Genomic DNA, 24131 nt, shown 5'->3' on the forward strand with positions numbered 1-24131 from the left:
TGTGTGACACTGCAACAAAAGTCTAGCACCAGTATGTCACACAGCTGCAATTGGTCAACTGTGCAAGCCAGAGTAAAGACCCAAAGGGTCGTTATTGTAATTTAAACAGAGAGGGGATTCTGGAGAAGCGTCTTTACTTCAGAATAAAAAAGAGAAAGGTGAGGGTTAGCGAGTGACATGTGTTGTACATCACAGTGATGGTAGAAATACATGAGAAGCAGGTTGATAGAATGTCACTGATAGCCCAGGTCCTCTAGGAGTTCAAATGGCAGATGAAGCCTGTAGAACAGGAGAACAGAACCCAGTCACCAGGAATTCTTAAGCATGAGTACCTAAGTTTGGCTCCTCAGTACCCAGGTAAATGTCCCTGTGATTCCAGTGCTGTGAAGGCAGAGGTGGGCAGATCTGTGGAGCTCTGTGGCCAGCCATGCTTGGTGAGTTCATGAACTCCAGGTTCAGTGAAGCACACTATCTCAAAAAAAAAAAGAAAGATGGAGAAAAATTGAGGAAAGCATTTGGTCATGACCTCTGGAATTCACATGCATGTGTGAATATACCTGTTCACATGTATATGAACACACACACACACACACACACACACACACACACACACATACAAAGAAGTTCATTCACATGCATATGCCCGAGCCCATGATGTTTATCACTTGCAAGGATGTATTTTTCCCTATACAGAAAAATTCATAACTCAGAAACTTTTGAATTATATTAACGTGACTTTAAGAAGATTGAAATAATACAAATCGAGTAGAAACCTATTTAAGATTTTGAATTTTGATCTCTTCCCACAGGGGAGGCAAGTGTTGTGACCGCCTGAGCTCACACTCAGATCACAATCACAAAGGGACTATCTGACTCTTTACAGTGTGTAGCATGGCTGCAGTAGGACCCCCTATAGGTAAGGCCCACTCATGGACATTTGACTTAAAATATGTTTTATTCGAAATGGGTTAGACAGAGGAGATCTCCACCACATGAAGTCAGGAAGTAATCTACCCAGAGAAACTGAGTCATATATCATCTCTATTTCTACTAATATGTAATTTATTTTACACCTTACTAAAGTAAGGCAATTAAACTTAAGGGTTAAGAAAGAAAATTAAAGTACCATTAGGGAAATCAACAAAGAGAGACTATGTTTGTTTTTTCCTGCTTTGTTTTGCTTTTTTTTCTTCTAGAAGGTGATTATCTAAAAATTATTTGAGAGTGGATTTTTAGAAATATTGTTTTGAAAACTTTTTGTTTAAAATATTTTATATAGTTTATTTTACTCTATATCCCCCAACTTCTCTTAGATTATCCTCACCTCCTTTCCCAGTGAATTTTATGTTCTTTCTTTCTCTCAGAACCCCCCCCCCCAAAAAAAATCCAAACAGACAAACTTTCAAAAAGAAAAGAAAAACACTAATACAAATGGACCAAGACAAAAGAAACACCCACAAACACGCACAGACATGGAGTTTGTTTTGTGTGGGCCATCTACTCTCATCATAAAGCCTGCCTTGGAGTAGCAATATTTAATTTTCAAGCTGTCTGCCAATCATAATCTACATTTATAATCACAGTGAATAGATCAACCCTGAGAAATGAAAAGCTCAGGACAAGATCTTTTTTCCCTTCAATATTTGGGGAGTACATCTAATAAAACAGTCCAATTTTACAACCCAAGAACAAAAACTATTAGTGTACAAAATAGAGACTATCACGTAAATAGGTGTTTCCTTAGACAATTAGTTCTCTTGTAAACAACCACATATGGTTGTCATAATAGTTTAATTGGTGGATAAAAAACAAGGGATAAAACTATAGCCACTTTAGAATGTCACTTGGCTCCAGTTTCCAAAAATCTATCTCACCTTGGTTTCACCGATGGAAGGGAAGGGATGGGTCAGTTTCTGGAGGATTCTCAAACCCCTCTTGACACGTTGAGCAAAGCCACTAAGTTCTCAGTTAGTTTCCTAGTCATTTAAATGACTTTTTTCACTTAACAAAACTTTTCAAGGCTCACCAAAGGTTATGGTCTGTTTCATTATTCCATTCCTTGTGTAGCCAACTGATATCCTGTGTGTGGTGGGCTGTACTGCTTAACCAATCATCAAGCAGTGGAGTAGCATTGCCTCTAGCCTTTGAACATTGTGAACCAGTGAATTCTCTGTGTAGAACTCGGGTGTGATGGGAGGACAATATTTACCTTGTGAGAAAGGATTTAACTGCTTTCAAAAGTGGCCGTGACATTTTCCATTCACACGTGCAACTCATGAACGTTCTATTTTCTCTACATCATTTTGAGCATTGGTTGCTGTGTGTTTGATTGTGGTAGCCCTTCTGGATATAAAGCGATAGCTCATCTTAGTTTTGGTTTGACATTTCCCTCATGGCTAATGATGTTTAGCATCTTTTCTATGCTAGTCGATCTTGGTATGTTTTCCTTGGGAAATATTTATTCAGGTCAGTGGTACAGCAACTGCCAAGCGTTCCCAGGGTTCTGAGTTCAGCCTCCAGCATCAAAAAATGAAAATGTCTATTCAAATATGTTCCCTCATCGAGAAGAATATTATCATCCAATTTCTTATTAGTAAGAAAAATCATTATATATTCTATTCTATGTATCTTGATATTCTCTCCAAGATTATGTCTAATCTATATTAAATTTCCCTGATTCTGACTTCTTTGGCACTAAAGGTTTGAATTTAACAAAAAACAAGCAAATATTTTTGCTGCTCAAATTTGGTGTCATATTTAACATTTGCTCATATTTAACATTTATCTAATATAAGATCATGGACATTTTCTGTGTTTTTTCCCCTAGAAGTCTTAGCACTCAATTTCTGTCTCAATTCATTTTAAGTATCTCTTTTGCAATATTTTGAATTAAAGGTAAATAGTTTAATTTCGTGTATGAATAGCCAATTACTTCAGCACTAATTTTGAAAACATTATCTTTCCTTCCCTTAATGGTTTTGGCACTGTGTTGAAAATAAACTGAAGTGAGAGTATAGGCTTATTTCTGGATCTTGGATTCAGAACACACATAACACACACACACACACACACACACACTCACACACACACACTCACATCCCCCACAGCATACATAGAAACACACACACATACACACACCACAATACATACATACACCTCTCCACCACACCACACATACATATATATACACATACACAAACACACCACAAATACACACCACACATATCTACCACTACACAAATCACATGTAAACACACCACACACCACGCCACATGCACACACATCACACACCCTCACACTCCCCATTACACACACACAAACATAAACACACACACCAAAATACATACATACACTTCCCCACCACACCACATATACATACATATACTCGTAAACAAACTCACCACACATACACACATATATAGACACATGTACATAGCATACACACATAGCACATACACAAACCACACATACACATACCACACATCATACCATATACTCACACTCCCCCACATATACCACATATACAAATTACACATATATATACCACACACCACACCATACATATATCACATACCTTCACACACCCCCACAGCACACACACACACACACACACACACACACACAAACACAGACACACATACACACACAAACACACACACATACACGCACCACAATACATACAAACACATCTCCACCACATCACACATACACACACACATACACAAACCATACACACACATACATGCATACCACATGCACAAACCACACATACACACACCACATATCACACCATACACACACACCACATACAGAAACCACATATATACACACCACACACCACATATACACATACGCACACACACATACACACACACAGTATCACACACTGCCATGATTACCATAGCTTTGTTTTGAGTTTTGAAACTGAAAATAGTAAGCTTCCCAATTTTGTTATTTTATCCAAGATTATTTTAGCTACTATAAAGTCATTGCATTTATTTTTGAACTTCAGAGTTATTCTTGCCAATTATTCTGGAAAATGAGCAACTGCGTGTAGGGATGTTGCATATCATCTGTGGAGCACTTTGGAGAGAATTGCCATGTTAACAATATGAAAATTTCTAACCTCAATAAATTCTTCCCACTTATATTTAAATAGTCTTTTTATTTATTACTTATTTGTATTTAAATTTCCCTCCATAATCTTTGTATTTTTAGCATGAAAGTTTGGCATTAAATGGAATCGTCAGTGTTCATTCATGCAATGCTGCTGGGGACTGAACAGCTTTTTGTTTACTTCTTAAAAATATAAAATTCTTTCTCTTATTTTGAGATTAAAATTACATAATTTCCCCTACTTTTTCCCCTCCATCTTCTCCATATGCCTCTCTTTGCTCACGTTCAAATTTATGGCTTCTTTTACATTGATACTCACAATTTTGGATATACTTTTTGTTTTCCAACAACTTTATTGAACACATGTATCAGTTCTAGCAATTTTAGTAAATTTTCTCTTTATTATCTCTGTATATAAGATCCTGACTGGATATGGTAGTGCATGCCTTTAGTCCCAGCACTCAGTGGCTGAGAAAGGCAGATCACTGTGAGTTCGAGGCCAGCCTGGTCTATAGAACAGGTTCTGGGACAGCCAGAGCTAAGCAGGGGGATCCTATGTCTAGTAACACAAAATAATCAATAAGTAACTAAGGAAAGTCTAGAAGATTCTGTATCATCCCGATGGAGATGGTACCACACTTTCCATTTATATACAACTGGCTGCTTTATCTTTCTCTGTCTTCACAACTTGCCTTGAGTCAAACCCCCAGCGTAATGTGCAGTGAGAGTAAGAAAGGACGTCCCTGCCTGCTACCGCCCTGAAGAGAAAAGATCTAAGTTCTTCACTACCTAGTATGGTATTAGCCAGCGGGTACTTACGGGTTCATTTAACGACTTCTGTGTGGTAGTTTGTCAACGTTCACATCAACAATGAGTAAATTGTTATCAGCACTTTGACTTAAAGGTCAGAACAGTGTTAGCCCAGTTAGCGAGTGTTTCTCCCGGAGTTTAAACGTGTAGATGTGAAGTTGGCCAGAGTTCACTTTAAGATCATTTCCATATTGTCTATACAGTCATTAAATACATTGATCAGTTGGAACTATAATTTGTATTTTTAAGTCAAAATCGGCACTAATGTGTTGCTAAGTGGTACAGATGCTTTATAACTTAAGAACGTCCTGCTTGTGAACAGTAACCACGTATCTGGATTTTCGGTTTTCCACAACCTTGCACATGTCAAGATGAACACTCTAATAATAATGATGGCAAAAAAAGGAAGGCAGAAAGAGCTCAAGCACTGTTAACAAGCTAAAAAAAAAAGTGTGCACCTTAATTTTTTTCATATTTTAGGTATGTATATATAATCTTGATTTTTATTTTATGGATATATTTGAAACCCAAGGCATTAATCTGATTCTAATGCTTCTTCCAACTTTAACATCTTCTGACTCTATACACCTGATTGCAAGCAGCCAAACATGGCAGCTTGTGCATGTATGCTCAGCTACACAGGAAGCCGAGACCAGAACACTTGTATCTGAGAGCTCATGTAGTGAGAACAGTATGGAAAAGCAAAAACCAAACCAAATGAAGAAAAGGAGACAAAAAAAAAAAACAAAAAACAAAAAAAAACCCACAAACAAACAAACAAACAAAAAACAGTGTTTCCAAAGATCACTGCAATAAACACCAACAGAAAGATTTAAAAATGCATTCAGATACATGGGTTCCTGTTGATCACTTTTTCTGTACTGTTTGAATTCTTTACACTCAAGAGAGTCTAATACTTCAAGCTTCTGTGGTTGTTCTGAGGACAAGGCCAGCTTTCTTCCTTGATCTTGTCATGTGGTCATAGTCGCCATTAGTCAGGCTCCTTCTTTGAAAGCAAATGAAACATGGAAATCCGAAAGTGAAGATTGCACATCTTTTGCAAATGACCATATTTAGTTCTTGATGTGCCCGTCAGACCAGTTTGTTTTAATCCAAATCACTACCAGCCACCGTCAAGGCCAGCTTCACCTGTTTAACACTGAAAGGTTTTGCTTTGGGGTGGCTTGGTTTTCAGTCATGGTCAACGAAGAGTGAGCAAGGGCTCAAATGAAAACAAAACAAAACAAAATGACAAAAAATATTCCCAGAAAGAAATAGATGAAATGCCAAACAAAACAAAACAAAAACAAACAAACAACAAACAACAACAAACGAGCCCAAGAAAAACAAAAATCATGCAGTTGTGATGGATTTTACTCTACAGGTAAAACTTTCAGGAGTTTAAATCCTTGTAGAATAAACAGATGATTCAGGGTATAGTTTAATGTCTGTGTCCCAGTTTGGGCTTAGGCAAGAGAAAAATAGTAGATTCCAATAATTTCACTTATACTATTCTGCAGAGAATAAAGAAATACTTTAGCCGCCATCTCCCTCTGTTTTAGTAAAAACCCATTCACACACAGATAGTGTGGCTGCCCTTCTCCTAATCTCACTTACCCTCCTTAAAAAGAGGAAATAAAATAAGTAGGAAAAAATATTTCCAATCTACAGCTCAGTTGAGACCAGGAAGGGAAAAAAAAATCTCACAGTCAAAATTAGATTTTCTTCAAAAGATTTTAATAGACGTTTTGGGATAAGGTTTCACAAAACTTTCATTTGCAAAATAAGGATCTCCATTGAGTCTGAGGCCATAAACAAAAGGAAAGCGAACAGAAAAGTCACAGTGGACAGAAAATCAGAGAAAGAAAGGGAAGTGGCAGATGACCAGGTCCGAGCCTAACTCTTGTTTCCCTCTGCTAACAGCAGGCTAATCAGTTGTAATTAAGAGGCAAAGTAGCCATCTAATAAACAGCACTTGTCACCAGTTGTCATCTTGGTGATCAGTTCACACCTCCGTCACAATGACAGGGACCCCTCAAACTCTCTAATAACCTGACTCCTAGGACCAAAGGAGGATTAGGCACTGGATAATGGATTGCTGGGACTCTATGGAAGCAGAGGGTCAGGAGATGAACCCTCGGCTGTGAGGCAGGAGGCGAGGGAGGAGGCTTGCTAGAGTGAACTTTAATTAAGGTTTCCTGAGCTTTTAGTCCCCTGATTTTGAGTCAAGTTAATTTAAGAGGTCTGGGGCTTGTGCTGGTATCCTCTGACACACTGTTGTTGTTGTTGTTTAATCTGGCATTCAGAGGAAAACCTTTTTAATTAATCTTTACTTTGCACTTTTTTTCTCTCCTTTGGTACATTTCATTTAAAAGCCCACCTTTCTATTCAATTCCCTCATTTGCCTTTTAGGTATGTGTTTTCTCAGAAATGCTTAGAAAATGAAGAAGACTGGAAATCAAGCTTCGTTCTCCATTACGTAACATAGTCTTCCCCATGAGTCCTAAATTATGACAGTTGTGCTATTTACATGATAAAAGTGTTGGCTATAACACAGCACAAAGCCTTCCATCAGTAAGAGAAAACCCAATTTCTTTTTTAAACATGGGTTTATGGATTTAGCCAAGATAAATGGCTAATACTTCTGCTGATCATGTTTAATCTTTAGATGACCCACAGGTCTGTCTTTTCTTATATTTGAGGCCAATTGCTTCCCAGTACTGACAAGTAAAGAAGACTTTCTAGAACAATAGTTCAGTGTCCACCTGTCTAGGTCCACATGTGTAGATGGCTTCTATTCTATGTCTTGGCTAACAGGGCAGGTGTCCGTACTGTGACTGATTCCAGCTACTAGGAATGAGTCGGATCGGTCAGCCTCATCACCCCCTTTCAGGCTGCATTGTGTCAGTGTAGCCTTGAACCAGATAAGTCATACATCATTTCAGAAATAAATGTCACTGTCTCTTTTTCATTCCATACCCCACTAGTCTGTAATTCTCTAGGTTCATTAGTTTGGGAACAGGACTTCTTCATCTGTATGTAGTTCTAACTTTGTATATTATCATTGTTGCAGAATCCACTTGTTTAGAAGAATCTTACCCACTGCTGTTGTAAATACCAGCTCATCAGCCTCCAGTTTTTGCTGGTTGCGCTAAACAGAAGCACACGTCATCACAAGCTTGCTTCAGAAACTTTGCAGTGTGAGTGAGCCCGTGTAACCAGAGGACCTGTGATACACCACAGTTTAGCAAAGACTCTGGAACCCTGTGACTGGTGATTTCGCCGCATTTGGCAGGAAAGAGATTAATCGCCACGTTTACGTTCGAAAGTCCATCTCAGTCATTCAAATGACAGTGAAATTCTCCGACCACCTGGAAAAGAGTCATAACTCACCTTTCTGACGCAGCATCTTGCTGCAGAAGTGACTGGCTGACAATAAATCCACTTGTACAAAGTCGAGGGCAGAGGTAGTGAGACGCCAGATTTCAGGTCTTTTAAAACTGCAACTAAACATTAAATAGAGAGATAGAGGGATAGATGGATAGATGGATGGGTGGATGGATGGATGGATGGATAGATGATAGATAGATAGATAGATAGATAGATAGATAGATAGATAGATAATGGATGGATGGATAGATAGATAGATAGATAGATAGATAGATAGATAGATAGATAGATAGATAGATAGAAGAACTAAAAACATTCAGAATCCCAAAGTCCATTTTCAACAATTGCCGTTCATCCTATGGGGTGTGGATAAGCCCAGGAACCCATTAACTAGTCCATTAGGACTAATTAGACCTTATCACCTCTAAATTCAAATCCAAGAGCTAGTGAGTAGTGTGATGATGAAATTACTCTTTCAGCTCAGATGTCTTTAAACTTTTGTCTTACTAAGTAGCTGTCTATTTCCCACCTCCCCGAAGTCTCTTTGTTTTCTCCCCGGTCCTGGTTTAAGGAGCATCATGGGCAGATGCTATTAAAAGAGCCAGCCCAACACTTCACCTGCTTTGATTTATTTATTTTTCTTTTGTACTCAACAGATTGTTGAGCTCACAATAGACAACTTGAGGACCAGGAGTTCCGCCTCCTCTTCGAGTGTCTGGATGTGAAATATTAGAAGACCAAAAGGCTAATCTGTGCATCCGTCAGCCAGGGGTGGGAGCCCCATTTCACACGAAGTAATCAATTCATTGACTGGGAAAAAAAGAGAGAGAGAGAGAGAAAAGAAAGAAGCCTGCCTTTTCCTTGTCCAGCTGCAGTAGGCAGGAGCTGTAACATATGCCCGTTTGAAAGAGGAGGAGGGGGCAAAGGCTTCTGGGGAGCAGGCACACAAAGAAAGCCAATCTTTTCCACAAAGCGTGGAATGACTTAAACACTCTATTGTATTACATATGAATGAGTCCTCATTGTGGCGCGCAGTGTGTGGGGATCCGTGGAGTCCTCCCATTAGCCACACGATTAACCAGATTACACGGGAAGCCGCTAAGGTAAATAAGGCCAGCCTTCTGTCACTCCCTCCCCCAGGCCTGACCAACAAGGGGCCCAAGAACTGGCCCCCTTTGTAGTCAACTGGGTGGAAAGAAGAAATAACCATGAATGTCATGCTTGGTAATTAAAAAAAAGAGACAGACAGACAGACAGAGGAGGAGAGCAAAAGAGAGTTGTCCCCAGGGACTACCTAAGAGAAACAGTGTGAAAACATCTTTCTGATCAAGTAACATGTCAGCATTGTTTCCTTTGACCGTGTAGGACTAATCTAACCCTCCCCTAACAGGGTCCTGTATTCCCTTTTGTGGTGCAGGAGACAAAAAGCCCACAACACATGAATTAAATCTGCCGGTTTCTGCTCATTATGGGTGAGAGTGGGTGGGTCTGTGCCTACAAATCTGTCTGCCTGTTAACCCAGCTCTCGTCCATCTCTATGTAGGTGCCTCTTCACCCACCTCTACAGCCATGCTCGTTCTGGAGAACAGATAAACACCCATAGTTAATTGGTTTATGGAAATGGCGCCAAAGTTACAAGGTTCATTGCAGCTTGAGTTGTGACCAAAACAAGCAAACGGAAACTGCTTCCAATGGTCCCGAAAAGCCCATTTTCCTAAAAATTCAGATATCTGACTTGGAAAACATCCTTGTAAAAAACATCCTTGATGTAAAAGAAAAGTGGAAACGTGTCTATCATCTGTGTATTTAGAACACGTTTTCTCTGGACATTATTCGTTGTATAATGACAACGCTATCTGCAAAAAGTGTTTCAGTGTGGATAACTACTAAAAAGAAAGTATCTTGGTGAATTATAGCATCAGGAATGCAAACTAAAGGCCATTTTGACAACCAGAAACTTGAAATTAAGGTATAGTTTAAACAAGTAGGAATGCTACACATTAATTACAAGCAAGCATGGGGCTGACGTGGGTCTGCACCAGGACCTCTGAATATATATTATAGCTTTTTTTACAGTATTTTTACAGGACTCCTGAGTCTGTGAAGGAGAAGATCTCTGATTCTTGAGCTTACTCTTATAGCTTTTTTCCTTCTGTTGGGTTGTCTGGCCCAGCCTCAATATAATGGGTAATTTATGTTATTGTGCATGGTCTTATATCGTAGAAGTTTATTCATTTATAATGAGAGACAGAAAGGGAATGGATCCCAGACGGGAGGTGGGAAAGAACTAGGAGGAGTAAAGGGAGGGGAAACTATAAAAAATATATATTGTATGATAAAACAATCTATTTTCAATTTAAAAATCACTAAAATAAAATTTTGAAAGGGAGTACATGGTGCACGACCCTGAGGACTTCAGTTCAGCTCGCAACACTGACATAACATATCCGGTGTGGTCTCAAGGGGGCCTACTATCTTGGTTTTGTGTTGGGGGACAGAGACAGTAGGACTGCTGGGATTGTTGACTGCAAGCCTCTTGGGAAAATGTGAACTTCAGTTCATGGAAAGACACTGCTCCAAAGGAGGAGGAATACTGAGAAAGAAGGATCCACAATGCCCTCTTCTGGGATCCAGAGGTGTGTGTTCATACAGGTGCACACATGTGAGTACTCACCACGCATGCACATATATCACACATACCCCCACCTTGTCTCTGTCTCTCTGTCTCTCTTTCCCCATTCTCTCTCTCTTTCTCTCTCCTTCTCTCTCTCTCTCTCTGTCTGTCTCTTTCTCTCTCCTTCTCTCTCTCTTTCTCTCTCCTTCTCTCTCTCTCTCTCTCTCTCTCTCTCTCTCTCTCTCACACACACACACACACACACACACAAACATATATGCACATATACAAATAAAGAGCTTACTGTAATTCTTCCTTTATGGTAGTACTCAATTTCAGTCCACAGTTTTCAGAAATTCTCCAGGTAAGACACCAGACAAGAAGGGCATTTAATACACACATTTTTTTCTTTTTTTTTTTTTCTTTTTTCGGAGCTGGGGACCGAACCCAGGGCCTTGTGCTTGCTAGGCAAGCGCTCTACCACTGAGCTAAATCCCCAACCCCCTAATACACGCATTTAAAAGCTTACCCCAACTTCTAGTGGTTGAAGTATTTTCCCTTAGTAGTATAAGTTGTATCACTTTGTGTAAGCCAGTGTTAGACATGTGTTGTGATCCTATTTTAATATTTAAAATCAAGAAATGAAATCTTGAAGTAAAAAACAAAACACCAAAAAACCCAAGCAAACAAATAAAACCGTGTCTGTGCAGTATTTATTTTATCTGTGTTTTGAAAGACCTGGGTACTAGCCAAGATGTTGGCAGCAGAAGATAACATAATCTGGGAACAGTTACATTTTATAAAAATATAATATATATATTTATTATCATTTATTATACATCATTATTTATTCTTAGGCTTATTATATTTCAAATTGTGCATATTAACAGCTAACAAAGCAAAATTTAAAGTTATCTTAGTTCCACACTGATACCTGCATTCATTTTATGTTCTACAAACAAAAACAACTACAAAGAAAGCGAGGTTCAGAAACTCCATGAGGGATAAGTTGAGAACACCGCTTCCTATATTCTGATTGCGGGACGAAGGCATACAGCAGCACTCGGCTTCTGCTCATAGAAAGTAAATTAGCACATTGGGTGCACAGACAGACTTTCGATGTTTGGGGCCTTATTTAATATCCTTATGCAGACATGATAGTGTTCGCCTTCTGTCCTATGCTGATATAACAGACTGACTTCTAGTTTGCCATTTCTAAGATTCCCACAATTCTCTGGGCGATACCTTGTCAAAGCTGTGTTCTCTCTGAGAGACTATATAGAATAACTTCTGAGGAACAAGTTCTAACACAATTAGAAGAATACAGTTCTTCCCCGGGTCTAGCAAGAAGACGTCTCATTTCACACAGTCCGTGATGAATTAGCTTCATGCTCCACGTTAAAATTTTCTATCAACAAAACTCCAGTAACCTTTTTTTCCCATTCTCTTCTAATTTCTGAAAATTCTATGTGAATTTTCTACAAGAAAAAGGGGGGTTGGGGATTTAGCTCAGAGGTAGAGCGCTTGCCTAGCAAGCGCAAGGCCCTGGGTTTGGTCCCCAGCTCCGAAAAAAAGAAAAAGAAAAAAAAAAAAAGAAAAGGAAAAGGTAACACCTTTCTTGATGTTAGCTACACTAGTGTATAACAATATCTTAAAATGTATTTTTGGTTCTTTCTAGATTAATTAAAGACATTCCAAATAATATCATTATCGAACAAAGTCCTTCAGAACTTATTCTCTAATGTCCCTGTCTTCCAAAGTTTACCTCTAATTTGAAGTGTGGTTTATGAATGATCATTTAAAGATATTCTGTGAAGACAATGTGATTATAATATTAATAGTTCTATAACAATTTAACTAAAATATGGTTTTAAGGTAGATTATTCAATGAGTGGTTTAAAAATAAAATGAGATCCCATTTGAGGTATAATGATAAGGGATTTTATAAACGAATATTTTAAGAATGTATATTATATGTATTCTCCCCACATTCACGTATACACACACATACACACGTAGATTAAGGATAGATGTAGATATGGATACAAATACGGATGGCGATAGACAAACCCATCCATGACGCTATCTTTCTCACATCACACATCAGTGGTAAGATGGCCTGCGATGGCTGTGTACAGTCAGAGTAATGTCACCTGCCATGCCATATGCCAAATGGCACTGATAGATAGCACTAGCTTATTTTATGCCTTTTCACACATATACTTTACAGTCATTTGGTGAGAATCTTGATTATTCTCATTTTATAAGTTAAAGAAAACAATTAAGTTTGAAGATATAATGGTTAAGTGCTTATCTATCATCCAGATTAAGCCCTGGGTTTGATGCCCAGCACCATGTAAACATCACATTCACCCTAGAGTCCCAGTCCTCAGGATATATGGACAGGAGGATCAGATATTCAAGCTTCTTATCAGATAAATAGTGACACTGAGGCTAGGCTGAGGCGTATGAGACGCTGTCTCAAATCTTAAAAAATATTGATCTAGGATCTTATAATAAGCTATGAAATGCGAACATGGACGCAGAAATATATAGTTCTGAGACACGTTTATTTTACTACAGCCATATATATGAAATATGTATAGTAACTATTCCCTTTTAATAACTAAACATCATATATGATGTCTTTAAAATGTTTGCCTTAGAGTATAGTAATGAAGTTAGTAACAGATCGATTACTAAAGCCAGGTGACAAGCATGAAGATACCGAACAGCTGTCAAATCATGTGGTACTTAAGAGCATCTGAATGAAAATGGAAGTTGGTTCAGGCAGGCCACTATTCTTCACTGCTTCATTCTTCCTCCTATATTATGTTCTTAGCACAGGGGCCAGGAGAGGATGTGATGGGAAGTCAGAGAGCCTCAGTGTAAGGACAGCCAATCAGTGCCTGGAAGAACATCACTGAGAGTCAGGAGGCCCAGGACACCAGGCGTCAAAGGACCATAATCCATGACAAAGAGTAGACAGAGAAGGAGAAGGGTTCTTTAGAACATAGATAGTACTCAAACTTGAGAAGTTAAGAAGTTGAGACCAGGCAAAACCCAGACAGAACAAACCAACCAGAGAAAAGAAGGAAGGAAGGGAGGGAGGAAGGGAGGGAGGTGAGGAGGGAGGGGCAGAGGGAAGGAGAGAAGGAGGAAGGGAGAGAGGGAGGGAGGAAGGGAGGAAAAGCAAGTCAGCAAACTCAAAGTGACAATTTCTTTTTTAAATTTCCATGCCGCTACTTGTTCCAACAGATAATTCCCCAGTTTCCTACTGAAACATGGAAATCATGAAGTCATTTCAATTTCTTATTATGGTTTGGTTTATATGTGACTCTGGGTCCTCTGGAAGACCAACCATTTCTGTTGCCCTGTAAACTATATTTAAAATTAAGCTTTTTCATTTACCATTATATATGTATACATAATTAGAATATTCATATATTCATATATATGGGAATTATTTTAAAATAAATTTGTTGGATTGGAGAAACTATGTAGTAGTGAGAAATGCTTCCTGCTCCTCCAGAAGACGGAAGCTAAGTTTCCAGAATCCACATCTGACAGGTTACAGCTGCCTGTAACTCAACTCCCAGGGATCTGACACTCTTTTTCTGGCCTCTATGGAAACCCACAAGTGACATTTGGTACAAACACACACACACACACACACACACACACACACACACACTCACACACATACACACACACATAAACATACACATAAACATACACACACTCATAAACATACACACACATATACACACATATACACACACAAACAAACGCACACACACATATACATACACACACACATAAACATACACACACTCATAAACATACACACACATACACACTCATATACACACACAAACAAACACACACACACATACACAAACACACACACATAAATGCAGGTGTGTGCACACACACATATAAAATTTCAAGAATAAAAGTTTTAAAACAATTCATTTTTCATTAATCTTAAGTAGATAGATTTTGTACATCTACCATATTTTGTATCATCTATTATATGTATCTGTACACATTCAAGGTCATGTAAAACTTTCTCGGATGAAAGGTAGCTGTGATTGGAAGAATCTTAAGACTCTTTGATGTATAGGAAAATATTTTACTTTAATTTTCATAACCTATAAGATCAGTGCATTCATAAACTATATTTAATTTTTTAATTTTGTAATATGTGTAACAGTGTTTTGTCTGCATATGTGCCTTTGTGCCACCTGCATGCAGTACCATCAGAGTGCAAGAGAGGATGGCAGATCCCCTGAGTGGAACTGGAGTTATAAACCATTCTAAGCTGGAAATGGAACCTAGGTTCTCTGGATGAGCAGTCTTTTACACCATATTTAAAATCCATTACAACTCGGCTTAGTAACTTGCCATTTACTTAATTTTCAGTGTTAAGAGATAGGACTAGGACCTCCTGAATACTAGGTAAGTCTGTCACTGATTAACACACCCAGACCCTGCATGACTACCATAGTTAAGTTTCTTGGTTTTATCTGTAAGCACTACCAAGATGTTTTTGCAAAGTGTGTCTCAACGTTGGCAATGTAAGAACCTAAAATGATCGAAAGGCTAGTGAATAGGTTCTCTCTTAAAAAACAAGAAACAGAGAAACAAAAGTCTATTTTACAAGGTTTGGCATTTAAATGGACCAAGTAGAACTATTACACTGACAATATTTTCACAGCTGGGAAAAGTACTAAAATGTAAATGTTTAATGTAATGGTTATAAAAAATTATCTTTAAACTAGTACAACGCTTCCAAACACAAGTGACTTTTCCCCTAAATCATACTGCATAGGGGTTTAGGAAATTTGATGTGAGCTTGTAGAACTGACTGCTTTCTCTGCTCTTCTTGTCTCTATGATTTTGGAGTATATTGAAGCATCTCGGGTCTTTAGTTTTTCAGACTTGAAATAAGGAGAATATTGTCTTCTTGTTCAGACTGACTATATACAAAATTTATAGAACTTCCCCTTGAGCGCAACACAGAAGTATATGATTCAATGCTCTTTCTAGGAATCTTTCTTAGGTCTTACTGAAGAATAAAAGGAATCTTTGAGTTTTTTTAAACTAGGAAAAAAATCCTAGAATTGCTGTTTCAGGAACTCTACTCACTCAGAAATATATCTTCAGATCCAAACATATATACTCTAATGGCCAACATTAAAGTTTTGTCAACACTGTAGAATCATCTGTAAGAGAGTTTTGCTGAAGTAATGTAGAGAAAAATATTAGTCTGTGGGCATGTCCCACTGTGGGTGGCACCATTCCCTAAGCAGTGGATCCTAACTATACAAGAGTGGGGAAAAGCCAGTTGAACACATGCCTGCATACATTAATTTACTGTTCTCTGCTTTGTACTGTGGATATATCAGTAGCTGCTTTCAAGTCCATGCTGCCTTGTTTTCCATGCAATGATGAGATGTTTCCTGGAGCTAGCAAGCCAAAACAAAGCCCTTTTCCTCTTAGCTGTGTTTATCCATGTCTTTGTCACAACAACTGGAAATAGGATTAAGATATCCATTAAGCCTCCCATTTTGCATTCAGTACAGACATTGATAAATGGGTGCAACTGTCTTATTTCTTGGTCTCTAAGGTAACTCCCTGTGTCATGGATCATTTGTCACGCCCGTCAGCATTAGTAGGTATTGCCCCCTTAAGTTCTACAGATTTGAGAAGCTAGAACTTTCCGGTTAGTGGCATATCTTGTCTTCTGTAAGAATGGCCTTTTCTTCAGCTTCTGGTGAGGACCGATGGTGGGCAATGAGAATGAATAGTAAAATTTGAAAGGAAGCATACCTGGGTTATTGAAAATGATTTCAAGGAAGAGTACAGCATAATAAGTGTCTGTCTGCTGGAACATCAGTCAAATATGGTTGTAGGTATGATGTAGCCTCCTCACTTATGCAAATGCTGTGGTTTAAAGATGGCTTGATCTTTTCTGCAAGGGTTCATGTGCTGGAGAATTTGCCTCCAGTGGGTTGATATTAAGTGATAGGTCTTTTAAGAGATAAGACCTACTGAAAAGTATTTATGTCTTTCAAGCTCTAATGACCTTTGGATTCTTATTTGCCCTTCCTACTGAAGGGGCTAAGGTAGTTGATAACAAGGTAGTTCCTCTCCAGACTTGATGACTCTGTCTCACCATGCTGTCTCTCCTTCTCCCTCATGTCCCCACTCTAATGCTGATGAGACAAGGTAAGGAACTCTCTCACTAGAAACCAAGTCCGTAGAGCCCTCTTTGCTGCAAACTTTAAGCTTCTGAAATTAAAGGTTAAGCAAACCTCATTTCTGTCCTCAGAATTTGATATTGGGCTACGATGATGGCCAGTGATTAGCAAAGTACTTTAACTCACAAAAATAGTGGAGACCTTCAAGATTTCTCAAAGTTTAGTCAAAGAATCAGTGGCTTGCTAGGTAAACTCTTCCAAGCTCCCGACATGCTCTCCCAACCTTCATGTCAACAAGCTGCTCTCCAATAATTGATGAGAGAAATAAAAATCAGTATTTTTATAATAGGAAAGAAAATTTCCCTTTCTCAAATCTAACTTTGAAAGTGGAAAAAAAGAAATATAGGTTCTTTTATATACAATTACATTTAATTTGCATATAGCCACACTCAAGTTTATAACAGAAGAAGAAAACATTGGCATCAATTAAATATAAAACTGAAAGCCATAAACCTAATATATATCAAGATATTTCTAAAGATTAATAAAAACTAACTTTTTATGAAAAATCAAAGCAGTTATTTTTACTTAGTTATTTCTCATTTGCACATACAACTCTCCCCAATTCTCTAGCCCCCATGGTGCTAACCTCTTTGTTCTATTAATAGTTTTATCCCAATAAGTGATCCACAGAATTTAACTAGAGCTGTTAATGTGTTCCTGAATTTGGAACTTATCATTATATCATGATGGGCTCACCAGTGGGCACAACTTGAAGCAATGTTCCCCTGGTTCTAGAATCTACTGTTTGCCAACAGATCAGCATTGTGTGTGAAGCCTATCTGAATGTGTGTGTGTGTGTGTGTGTGTGTGTGTGTGTGTGTGTGTGTGGGTGGGTGTGTGTGTGTGTGATCCTGAGATTAATAATCAAGTTCTTAATGATGATTCTCTGATTTCAATAGTGTTTTATACAAATATTTCCAAACTTGCTTCTTTAAATGTTCTTCCTAATTTCTTTTACATTCTGAAAACTCATGTTTACCTTCAAACAAAAACTTTACATAGCACCATGGCTCTCAACTCTTGTTCTTTCTGCCATACAATATGACAATATCATTGAGTTGATTGAATCTAATTCTAATCTCTTGAGTAACCCTTCGTGTGCCACAGACGTTCAATACTTGTTTGTCCATTGCTCCTTGCCTGAGAGGTTCTTCAACCGCAGGCATTTCTTGTCCAACATTCATCTTCACCAACTTCCATAGTGACTAACCCAGTGTGTATAGCTGACGTTTGTTAACTAGTCAAGATCTGCTAAATACCAAATGAAAACTTGAACACTTAATAAACCAGCAAATGGTAATGACAATTTCTAGCCAGATCACTTGACTCAGGTCCTTCTTCTGTTGGCTTCCTATTGTCTCTTGTTTCTCACTATCATCTTTTTTTATTTATTTCTAGTATTTTATTTTGTAATGAATATTTAGTAGAAGGACTTTCCACATAAATATATTGAATTTAAGAGGGACCATCTTTGTGCATGATAAAGTACCATTTGTCAATTTTCATTCTCTTACATTTTAATTATTTTCAATGACTATTCTTGAATCAATGAGTATTCCGATGAGTGGAGAGGAAGCATGCACTGATGTGAAGTCTGAGTGTCTGGTCAGTCTGAACCAGAGGAATTTTAGAGCTAAAGCTTCACATTGCTGTGTACCTACTTGAAGGCCAACCATGCTCCAGCGAAAGGCCACGCATGCATGGATATATGGGTAGCACAAACTAGATTTGACTGGTGAAATAAAAGAGGATATAAAACCAGGTGGGTAGTGAGGAAGAATAAATCTGGCAGAAGCTGAGGAAGATTGAAGTAGAAACTTAAGGATCTTTGGAGAATCAGTTGTGTTGGATGGTGTTTCGCCGGAGCAAATACATGAAGGAGTGTTTTCATGAAGTGGACACAGGTGAAAGACTAAGACGGACTTGTGAAGGAACATTTAGCTGAAGCAGACACAGGAGAAAGGATTTCTGCTGAAGCAAGCATGTGAAAGGACACATAATGAAGGATTCTTTGCTAACAACACACATGTATTGGTTCACCTTACACTACATAGTTGAACTCCATTTGTCAGGACTCCATAGAGAGAAACACACCGAAAAACTTCTGATGGTGTGCTGCAGTTTCTGGCTGCTTCTAAGGACTCAGGCTGATTGGTAGAGTAATGTCAGCCTAGACAGACTCAAGTGCTAAGGCAAGACATGTACTGAGACAGGACTCGTAGAGGACATATGGTGTTTAGAGAGTATAAATAGGACTCGACAGACAGACAAGGAGGGTGAGCTTGGCTTGCTTATAGAGCTGGCTGTGTAACACTTGTTGGCTCACTAAGAGAGGCACAGCCAAGAACTTGACATCTCTGCTGGGTAGTGCCACCACTGTTCATTTCTGTTTGCTCTCCCCAAGTCCACTGAATTGGACTGCTGGCACATCTGTGAAGTGTTTGCCTGTGGATCGACTTGGCTGCTGACTTGTGAACTGAACTGCTGATTTCCAGACAACACAGACTGGAGTTGCTCCAAAGAAGCTTTCTAAACATGTCCACTTCCTCCCCAACCCTCCCTCCTTGTATCCTTTCTTTCCCACTACTTCTGGTAGGTTGTGGGCTAAAAGGGAGGTGAAAGTGTTTAAGAATCATCATTAAAAATAGGTTTTGACAGAAGAGAATGAATATAGTCAAAACTGATGGTGTAAACTATCTCAACTATCTAGCGAAATAACCACACACACTCCCCTGAAAGAAAGCCCACTGATTCGTTCACTGCCATCATCTCTTTTCACAAGTGTATTGCCATGCATGGTTCTAGTCTACTTCTTATCAATAATGAACAAGGTAGCTAACATTCTTTCCTAAGAGAAAGGGAAAAAAGAGACAGACAAGGAAAGCAGAAGATTTGAGAAAGAAGAGGAGAGGAATAGATGAAAGTGAATATTCATTATTAACCATACTTTAGTAAAGTGTAGGATTCACATCAACGTTATTTTCCATATTCAGTTTTCCTGCTAACTGAAACCCTCATATTGCATTAAGAGGAGATCTTTGAAAGCACTATGGCTGTCTGTACTTTTGGACATGGAAGTGGGCGCAGCTGGCGAGCAATCTCTAAGGTCACAGAGCGATTGAGTGAAAAGGCAGGGTTGAAATGTTCATGTTGCATTTCACCTGACCACTTCTACCATACACACGAGATATCTCAGGGTTTGCAAATACGCACTTGAGGGTTGGGAGTAGCCCCGATATGGTTATATGGATGCTTTTGTTGTTGAGCTCCCTGGAGTTAAGCTACAATATATTGCAGCTCTCTCTTGGAGAGAGAATGTGATGCTACATTTATTAAGTTAAGTCATTTGACCACAGAATGTTTATTTCATGTAAATAAGTATTCTATAAAAACATTTTTAGAAAAGATTTAGCCCCAAAGATTTAAAACTATTCACTCTTTTCATCCTAAGAAGTAACCAACTAGAGAAAGAGAATAGACCAAGCTTAATTGAAACAGAGATGCACCTGACTGAACTTGGCTATTCTAAAAGTCCATAAATGAGTGTAAAGAAAATACCATTCAAGCCTTTCGCCAAAGCCCATGTATAGTATAACTCGTGTCTTTAGAAAAATGAAGCGCCTCTTTTTTAGATTCATGGTTAGCCTTCCAGGACACTACCAAATTATTTCCTTCATCACTGACTCTGTGTACTTTCACAGAGCATCTTATAGTTATATGTGGTATACCCATGGCTACTTTTCTTCCTCTCAAAAATTCAATAGGGTTGAAATTTTTATCCTTATTTCCTTGATGGGAGAGCTGAGGTTTGAAAAACACAATTTTGTGTTTAAGTTCTCTTGGTTTCATGTCAATGCAGAATGCCTAAGAGCACCTTGGGATGCTCAACTTATCAACAGGAGTTTCTCCATGCCGAGCATGGACTTCTAACTTTCTAAGTGACTGGAGAGCATGGTTTAGTTATATTTTCCTCTTGCAACTTAAGGAAGAAATGAAGGGAGCATCCCATCTCTGTATCATCCTTTCTCTTTATCAGGTCTACTATTCTCAACCATGTCTTTACTTTTCTTTTTTCTACATTCTGCTCCATTTAAAAAAATCCATAGATATACCAATATGATGCTACTTTCAAATATATGTATTTCAACTCCCACTCAACCTACACTGGGATATCTACCCACGATGTCTCTATGACATGGCTAAAGGGTTCCTTACAGTGCTTGAGAGATGGCTGGCTTTCCTTTTTCACAGGTCGACTGTTAAATTTGTGCTGTCCATTTATCAGGGATGCTCTAAATGGCACTAAAGCTGACATAGAACAAGCGGGAGCTGACAGCTTCACTCCAGTTACAGCTGATTAAAGGCTGTTGAGGCCTGAGGGCCCAGTTCTAAACGAGGACCACTCAAACTCGACCAGAACAATTCCAGCATGAATCTTTTACACCACTTGCAATGGAAATGTATGAGCCTTCCAGTGGTTAAGGAGGCTGTAGAGAAGGAGGAGCAGAAATGCAATAAGGCATAGTAGATAAGAAATCTGTAGCTTATTTGGGAAGCAAATGCAAACACTAATGGACCAGAGTGTACAGGTGCTCTGTGTACACAGAGACAGTGTATGAACTTACACACATGCCTGCATTTCTAATGATGCTCTTAATGGTTATTACTACCTATTATGATACCAAGTTATCGATGCACAAGAACACATAATAATAATAGACTTTCAATTTGCATAGCACCTTTAAAACCCCAAAATGTTTTCACATCTGTTATCTTACTCAATACAAGGTTAGCATAGAAATTAGTAACCCAGTCTCACAAGCAAAAAACTAGAATACCTCAAAGTTTGGTGAGTCTGACCAAGTTTAATGAGCTATTGCATAGCAAGACATATTTATTTATTCATTTCATCTTTTTACACATATTTCTGTCTTTATATGATGCCCAAGTTTGCTGGCTACATGTTGTTTGCTGCAGACATTTGCACAACAATATCCTCATCACTCATCACCTCCTGTGTCAAAAACAAAATCTGTTTGAGAGTCTATGCCTCTCAGAGATTCTCTGCTTCGTGGCAATAGGGGCTATGGATGGTTTCTGATCTTTCTACTCTCAGTCTCTGGCATCAACATTATAAGAAGCTGTTCAAAGAAACGGGAGAGATGCTAATTTAAAAAGAGGGTAATTCTTATAAACATTATGCAAAATGAAAAGATTCAACAACACTAATAATAACACTAATAATGACAAATTATTTGACTGTGTAATCAGATCGAGTTATTCAGGAAGTGATGTCAACTTATAGAATGGTGGGAATATTTGCGTATCTGTCTTTGATAGGTTTAATATCCAGAATCTATAAAAGTTGAATGACTCATCATGCAAAGGTAAAAAAAAAATGCAAAGGATTTGAATAGACATTTCTCCAAAAAAGATATAGGCATGTCTTATTAATATGCGATTAACCTGTGCCATAAGTTACCAAGGGAAATGAACGAGAAGACCTCAGAGTTTTACATAGGCATAGATAGTTAATCTGAAACAAGACAATAATGGGAAAGTAAAAGTTAGGGATATTAGGGAAAAGAGAACTGGATTGATGGTAGGAATGTGAAACCAAACAGATGGGAACCATTTGCATAGGTTCCTCAAAGGGACAGGTGACAGAAACACCATGTGATTCAAGACCTCCATATCTATCCAGGGGTGGACTCAAGAGAGCAGAAAGCAGGGAATCATTCGGATGCTTGCACACTTGAAGGCCAGCGTTGGCTCCACTGTTATTCACAAAAGACCAACGAAGTGAAAATGACCCGAGTGCCCATTGAAAGGTGAATGGGAAAATAAAATGTGTTATTCACATACAGAAGGGTAACATCATGCCTTAAAAAGAATAAAATCCTGGTTTGTGCAATGAAAGATGAACAGAGAAAAAAAAATACTTGGGGATTTGAGCCTCATACAAAGAAGCAACAATCACTGTATTTGCTGGAGAAATGGCCCAGTGGTTAAGAACACGGCATTTCAAGCAGATCTGAGTTTAATTCCCAGCAACCACATGGTGGCTTACAGTCATCTGTAATGGAATCTGATGCCCTTTTTCTAGTGTGTCTAAAGACAGAGACAGTGTACGCACATATATAAAATAAATAACTCTTAAAAAATCACTCTATCAGTCTACTTAAGTGAAAATTCTATAAGAAAATAAGTGAAATGTCAGTTCCTCTCCTCTCCCTTTCCCTCACTTCCTCCCTCCTCCATTCCCCTCCCTTGCCCCCTTTCTCCTTACCTCTCCTCTCTCTTGTCTTCTTTTCCATCATTGGAAAATCAATGCTGGTCTTCATATAGGGCAAGCCAGTTCTGTAACTCTGAGCTGCAGCTCCAGATCCTCAGAAAATTCATAGAGATGCAAGGTTACTCCAGGTGTCCCAGGGGCTGAAGAGTGGGAAATGAACTCTTATTGGTAAATGGATTAGGGAAGTCTCCCTGGAAATGAGGAAGAACTTCCAGCCATGCAGACTGATGGCTTCACAACAACATGTGTGTAGCTAATGCCACTGGGTTCTGTACTTGAGCTGAAGCCAACTTCCTATCGCCTGCATTTTCTCACAGTTAGGAAGATTGAAGTACTGTCACCATCATGGCTTCTCCTTTGCTCTGCAAAGGTTCATTATGACAATTAGAGGACAATGCTGCTTCCCACTCTCCATATGCTTTTACTTCACTTAGCTTGGAGTTTGTTCTTCAGCCCTTCCCAAGAAATCAAAAGGACATCCCCACCCACCAGATGACAAAGAATCTAGAGAAAATATACAGGGCAATAAGAGGCTAATATTTAAGAAGAAAGATTTTTACTTTTTAGAATCTGAATATATATTTCAAATGCAATTATTTTGGGGCACTGAGTAATTTTTGCATGCTTTATAAACATA

Source organism: Rattus norvegicus, chromosome 17 (assembly GCF_021556685.1).
Source record: "Rattus norvegicus strain SHRSP/BbbUtx chromosome 17, alternate assembly SHRSP_T2T, whole genome shotgun sequence".
NCBI lineage: Eukaryota > Metazoa > Chordata > Mammalia > Rodentia > Muridae > Rattus > Rattus norvegicus.